Source organism: Balaenoptera borealis (genome assembly GCF_965194805.1).
Source record: "Balaenoptera borealis genome assembly, chromosome: 3".
Taxonomy (NCBI): Eukaryota; Metazoa; Chordata; class Mammalia; order Artiodactyla; family Balaenopteridae; genus Balaenoptera; species Balaenoptera borealis.
This window is the reverse complement of record NC_138866.1, coordinates 116,338,526-116,345,768: the sequence shown is the minus strand read 5'-3', so window position 1 is coordinate 116,345,768 and position 7,243 is coordinate 116,338,526. Positions and strand designations below refer to the sequence as shown.

Sequence of the window (7,243 nt, the reverse complement as noted above, 5' to 3'; positions counted from 1 at the left end):
GTGCCCAGTCAAGCCCATAGACAGCCTTCTCTCCCTCCTCCAAACTCATAGATGGATAGATTTTTGCCAGAAGTTCCACCCAGTCTTCTGAATGGGAGCCACTGCCGGGGTTCAGCATTCTCTCTATAGTCTGTTGACAAAGGAATACACCCCTGAAATGTAACTAAATAATCTAAGCACCAGGGTCATGGCCATAGCCACCTCTGTTGCTCCTCCACACCAAAGCACAACAGACCATGTAGAAACCAGCCAGTGGGGCCTTGAAGTCTTTCAGTCCAGCTCCTCACTTTGCGAAGGGAGAAACTGAGACCCAGAGAGGGACATGACACACCAGTTCTCCTGGCTCCCAGTGCACTGGTCTTCCCCTGGCACCCAGCTGCCAGCAGGGCCATTGGCTCCGGGCAGGTGACGACTTCCACTGGACAGAGGCTAATGTGAGGTTGGCAGGAGGAGTCAGAACCCTGCAGCCTCACCACCATGACATTCCAAGGCTCCTCCAGCAGATGCTTGCCTTGGAGCCTAAAAGCTGGTAATTGGGAGAAACTGGTGTGACTCATGTACCAAATACTGTTTTTGTTTTTCCTCTTTCTTAACAATCTCAACTATTGGCTATTTTTATTTCGGGGCCAGATTCAATTTCATCATTTTCTTTCTCCTTTCCTGAGATTCTTTGTCTCATTGCCATGGGAACCCTGGACCCCCTCCCTAGCTGTCATGAAGGTGCCTGCGTGTCGGTCAGGGAGCTGATGGAGGGGCTCACGGCCACCGCAGCAGCTGCAGCCAAGGCAGGACCGAGCTCGCACACCCCAGCCTCACTCTGAAGCCAGCCCAGGATGCTTGCCTTGCCTGCCCCATGGCATTCCTGCCCTCAGCTCACCCCTCGGTTCCCCAACACTTGAGTCTTCCAGGGTCCCAGGCCTGCAGCTCCTCACTCAGGCCTTGCCTTTCCCAAAAAGCTTCCTCCACAGACCGTGTCCTGTGACCCTCCCCCAGCCTCCCTGCCTCCAATCTTCCACCTGTGTCCATCCTCCACAGAGCTACCAGAGTCATCTTTTATGTTTTAATTTTTATTTAATCAAAGTACCGCATACACGTTTTTTAAAATTGTGCTAAAAATCAATGAAAAACTGTAGTCCTCTGCCCCCTACCCGCTCTCTAGCGGCACCAGCTTTCAATTCTTTCAGCTCTTTCTCTGGTTATGGCTTTAGATTTTTAAAAAGAAATATATGTATGTGTGTGTGTTTGTGTATGTGTGTGTGTGTTTACACCGCTATTTCTTTTTTTTTTTTTTAAACATCTTTATTGAAGTATAATTGCTTTACAATGGTGTGTTAGTTTCTGCTTTATAACAAAGTGAATCGGCTACACATATACATACGTTCCCATATCTCCTCCCTCCCGCATCTCCCTCCCTCCCACCCTCCCCATCCCACCCCCCCAGGCGGTCACAAAGCACCGAGCTGATCTCCCTGTGCTATGTGGCTGCTTCCCACTAGCTATCTATTTTACGTTTGGTAGTGTATATATGTCCATGACACTCTCTCACTTTCTCCCAGCTTACCCTTCCCCCTCCCCATATCCTCAAGTCCATTCTTTAGTAGTTTGTGTCTTTATTCCCATCTTGCCACTAGGTTCTTCATGACCTTTTTTTTTTTTTTCCTTAGATTCCATATATACGTGTTAGCATACTGTATTTGTTTTTCTCTTTCTGACTTACTTCACTCTGTATCACAGACTCTAACTCCATCCACCTCATTACAAATACCTCCATTTCATTTCTTTTTATGGCTGAGTAATATTCCATTGTATATATGTGCCACATCTTCTTTATCCATTCATCCGATGATGGACACTTAGGTTGCTTCCATGACCTGGCTATTGTAAATAGAGCTGCAATGAACATTTTGGTACATGACTCTTTTTGAATTATGGTTTTCTCAGGGTATATGCCCAGTAGTGGGATTGCTGGGTCGTATGGTAGTTCTATTTTTAGTTTTTTAAGGAACCTCCATACTGTTCTCCATAGTGGCTGTATCAGTTTACGTTCCCACCAACAGTGCAAGAGGGTTCCCTTTTCTCCACACCCTCTCCAGCATTTATTGTTTCTAGATTTTTTGATGATGGCCATTCTGACCGGTGTGAGATGATACCTCATTGTAGTTTTGATTTGCATTTCTCTAATGATTAATGATGTTGAGCATTCTTTCATGTGTCTGTTGGCCATCTGTATTTCTTCTTTGGAGAAATGTCTATTTAGGTCTTCTGCCCATTTTTGGATTGGGTTGTTTGTTTTTTTGTTATTGAGCTGCATGAGCTGCTTGTAAATCTTGGAGATTAATCCTTTGTCAGTTGCTTCATTTGCAAATATTTTCTCCCATTCTGAGGGTTGTCTTTTGGTCTTGTTTATGGTTTCCTTTGCTGTGCAAAAGCTTTTAAGTTTCATTAGGTCCCATTTGTTTGTGTTTTTATTTCCATTTCTCTAGGAGCTTACACCGCTATTTCTTGAATAGTTTGTTTTTAGCAAAATCTCTTGGCTTCCTGTCATGGTAGTTTGGGATTTAACACTCTTACCCATGACTCTCTCACTTGCTTTACTCCATATTTTCAAAAGCACAAATTCTAGTGGAAGTAGTAAGCAGTGTTCCCATTATTAGACCTTTGTAGAAATTGTTCATGACGGGTCAAGTAGTGACAGTGTTTACTGCCTTTGGCCTATAACTCTGTTTCCCCCGGGAGTTCATCCCTCAGACCTGGGCCTCTGGGGTTCCTGTCCTGGGCCCCATGCTGGCCCTCCTCTGGCTACATCTCTGTGGAAGGACCGAGGCATTCACAGGGCCAAAGGGATGTCCCTTCCTGGGGCCCACACCCCTCCCCTCTAGACCATGCTTTGGGTTCCTGGGACCCCAAATTCCCTAGTCAAATGGCCCCAAGCCCACTTCCAGGGAATCTTCTCCAGAACCGTCTCTCCCAAGAAGGGTCCACACTGGTGGGTGCGTGCACACCCCTCGGCCCTGGGGGTGGCCAAGAGGCACATGCTTTCTGGTGGGGTGTGGATGGAACGCAGATATGAAGGCTGCGTGTCCACACACACGTGCACAGGGCCCCACGTGTGGCAGGCTGTGGGGGAGAGCCTCAGCCAGGGGGCAGGACTAGACTTAGTAATGGCTTTCTTCCTGTCTCCCACCCACCTCCATTTCCTTGGTTTTCTATATTCCCATTATTCCCCTTAGTGTTCCAAAAATACCTGTCACATGTTCATCAGGAATTTTACCGAATGTTCCAATTCCCTCAAACCACCTAATCCATCTATTCTGTTTTCCCCCTTCTTATGTGAAGAAACTAAAGAAGAAACACTCAACACCCACTGAGTGCAAGGCAATGTGCTAGGTGCTGGGGGACCACGCAATGAGCAAGGCATAGCTCCTGTCCTCCAGGGCTTGCAATCTGGTGAGAAGGAAACTGGGTTTCGAGGCAGCTTTCTGAACTCAACATGGATCCAGGCACCCATGATGGCTGGGGGGGGGACCCAGATACACAGAGAAAGACAGGCAGGTGGGATGCAGGGTGTGATGTTTCCATCTTATGGATCCGTAAACTTTTTTAAAAAAATAAATTAATTAATTTATTTATTTTTGGCTGCGTTGGGTCTTCGTTGCTGCGTGGGGGCTTTCTCTAGTTGTGGCAAAGGGGGGACTACTCTTTGTTGTGGTGCGCGGGCTTCTCATTGCAGTGGTTTCTCTTGTTGCAGAGCACAGGCTCTAGGCATGCGGGCTTCAGTAGTTGTGGCACGCAGGCTCAGTAGTTGTGGCACACGGGCTTAGTTGCTCCGTGGCATGTGGGATCTTCCTGGACCAGGGCTCAAACCCGTGTCCCCTGCATTGGCAGGCGGATTCTTAACCACCGAGCCACCAGGGAAGTCCTGGATCCATAAACTTCTTAATTTGAAATTTGTTCAAACAAATTGAATGGGAGAAACATAAAATCAATAAGAGAAATAGAAGGAAGTTGTTTATAGAACCCTGGGGGTGGCTCAGAGCATAGTTTGAAAACCACTTCTCCAAGATATTATAGCAAAGGTGTGTTTTTTTTTTTGTTTTTTTTTTAGTAAATATTTTATTTGAACTAAATTAAAGTTTAACTTTGTAGCCACTTGTATTCATTATCACCGAAATCTAGCAAACTCCCATTGAAACTTAAGTTGCCCGTAGAGAAGTTGGAACTGGAATGTTCAAGACAGTCTAAAGTTTTGAAGAAAATACCATGCATCCCGTGGATCCCCCAAAACATGGCTCATCCACAACCCTCCTCCTTGTTGCCTCTTTTCATGCTGGGACTGTGAATTAGTCTAACCCCATATTTTCTTTCCTCTTTTCACTTGATCTCTCACCTATATATGTCCATGAAGAACTTAACTGCAATGGAACGTTCAGGGTGGTTTTGTAGGAATTCTTTGGTTTGTCCATCAGCCTCCAAATGTCCCCAAAGAGTCATGCCCTCTGGTCCAAGCAAAGCCCACAGAAGTTGATTTAATGGAAATGGTTGCCCCTCTGTCATTTTGTGAAATTCCAATCAAAGCCAGAGCCAGGGTTGAGCTGACTCCAGGTAGTAACTTAGAGAAGGTGTGACTTGCTTGGTGATAGCAGCAAACTTAGCCTGGTTTAGTAGGTAATAAAACTAGCCATTCACATAAATTATGAAAATTGAGTTTGGAAATGAGGGAGTGGCGAGGGAAGGGGACTCTTGGAGGTAGTCAGTGTTTGCTTGGTTTGAACTTGAGTGCCACACTGTTGATGCAAAACCTCTGACCAGTAGGCCCAGGTCCATCAGGAAACACATGGCCAAGGTGAGCTTCGCACTGCTTGCAGATGACCTCTGTGCGAGCTGGTCCCAACGAGGTGTCCACATGTCACAGGATCCCTGTGTTACTCTCATCAGAGCCAGACGTCCCGTGGGCCTCAGAAAACAAAGGCCATCCAGTGCCCGAGCGGTACTTTTTCTCAGAGCTGAAGAGCAGGCTGTCACAGCAAACACAGTGATACATTCCTGATTCCTTGTTATTCAGGTAGATCCCACTGAAAGGCGGTTCTGTCCCTTTTTCTCTTGTGACATGGAACTGCTCTGGAGTCAGCTTCTTCTGCCACTCACTCTTGGAGAGAACCGGCTTCCGCTTTGTAAGGGACCCTGCGTCCCCAGGTCCAGTACTCACGCCGAGGCCGCGCCCGGTCCACTCAGCCCCGCACCGCCCACCCGGGCACTTCTCGGAAGGGAAGGCTTCTGAGTGCGCAGAGGAAGCGCGCCATGACGCTGTACACGACCCGGCGGGGCCCACTAGCAAAGGTGTTTATAGCCATGTTGCCTGTTTGCAACTATAAGTGCCAAATAGGGACATCCCTTGTTGCTACTTGCTCCACATGAGTTGAAATTAAGCCAAGTGCTTCCTTTAGCCAGGGAGATGGGAGTTTCCTACCTCTACCTTAACTCAAAGCAATAAGTGGCTAATAGTAGATGTGAGGGGCGGCACCATGCTGGGGTGGGTTGTTCAGTTCAGGGTGAGTGGATCCTGTGCTCCTCGAACCAGGTCATGGAGACACCCACATACTCCAGAAAGCACCAGGCGCCCCTGTCTGTCTGGTACCCACCTCTCCATCCATTCCTCCGTCGGCTCACTCATCACGTGCTTGGGGAGCACCAAAGTGTGCAGGTTCTTTGTCAGGTGTTTGGAGCTACAGTGGTGAACCAAATACCTGTCACCCCCCTGAATCTTGGGGGTCAGTAAAGGAGACAAGGCACGTGCCACAGAATGGGTACTGGTCAAGTGTTATGGGAACTCAGAGGTGGGAGAAATCTCCTCCAGCTGAAAGGTTCAGGAAGGGCTCCCTGTAGGAGATGACACTAAAGCTAATCATTGAAGGCTGGTGGAACCTGGGGAATCAGAAGGAGCCCATTTGGGGCCAAGGCTCTGGTTGGAAAGGCATGAGGAACAGTTCCTTTCAGCTAGAGCATGGTGGTGTGGAGGTGGGTAGAGCATTGGTGAAATACACACACACCCAAAGCTGCCCTGGACCCAGACCCATCTGGACCACACTAGCTCATACATGCATCTGTGTCACCTAGAACCCTTTTCCAGAATTTTCCATGTGTGCATCTTGTCCTATTAACTCTAGCTTGAGCACCCCAAGGGACAGCACTATTTCATCTTTCGTAGGACAGGTAGCTGCATAAAGGGGATGTGCAATAAAGACTTGCTTGGGACTTCCCTCGTGGCACAGTGGTTAAGAATCCGCCTGCCAATTCAGGGGACATGGGTTCGAGCCCTGGTCTGGGAAGATCCCACATGCCACAGAGCAACTAAGCCCGTGCGCCACAACTACTGAGCCTGTACTCTAGAGCCCGTGAACCACAACTACTGAGCCCATGTGCCACAGATACTGAAGCCCGCGAGCCTAGAGTCCGTGCTCCACAACAAGAGAAGCCACCGCAATGAGAAGTCCGCACACCACAATGAAGAGTATCCCCCGCTCGCTGCAACTAGAGAAAGCCTGCACGCAGCAATGAAGATCCAACACAGCCAAAAAAAAAAGCTTTAAAAAATAAATAAAGACTTGCTTATTGAGCTCCTCCTGGCCCTGTTCCAGGCTCTGGGATACAGAAATAAACAAAAAGATGGTGTCCTCATGGTGTTCCCTCATGGCACTGACACTTGAGAGAAAAGCAGCAGGCACAGGCTCTTGCATGGCTGGCTATAAACTCATTCCCCCACTTACCCTGAAGATTGGGCAAAACAAACAAGGGCTGGACCTGGGTTTTAATCTCAGCTCCCTGCTTAGCTGTGAGACTTAGGGAAAGCTATTCACCTCTCTGAGCTTGTATCTGAGCTTGCACCCTAATTTATAAAAGCGGTGCTTGTAACCCTTCCCCACAGTGCCATTGTGGGGCTAAGATGAAACAGTCTGGAAAAGCGTCCCCCACAGTGCCTGGTACCAGTAGTGGCCGTTTCACAAGTATTGGTCCCTTTCCCTTCCCCAGTTTGAGGTCTCAGTTTTCTCATCCTTATAAATGGCCAGTTCAGGCCAGGTGATCTGCTTGTAGAAGTCCTTCTCACAGCTGTAACAGTTTCTGATTTTAAAAAATCCAAAAAGATGGGGCAGTTGGAGGGCTTGTGTATTGTTCTCTGTGGTAAATCAGCCCCTGTATGAAGTCACTTCACCTCCCCGGCGTTTGTCAGGTTTTCCCTTTGTGTGCC

At 47.9% G+C, this 7,243-nt stretch overlaps 1 pseudogene across 1 annotated transcript; it reads right to left on the bottom strand.

The window, feature by feature from the left end:
* Window positions 1–1,271: 1,271 nt before the first annotated feature.
* LOC309624826 (methionine-R-sulfoxide reductase B2, mitochondrial pseudogene) lies at window positions 1,272–7,190 on the bottom strand (annotated as a pseudogene). The gene has a single exon. The product of its transcript is annotated as a methionine-R-sulfoxide reductase B2, mitochondrial pseudogene (transcript).
* Window positions 7,191–7,243: the final 53 nt, after the last annotated feature.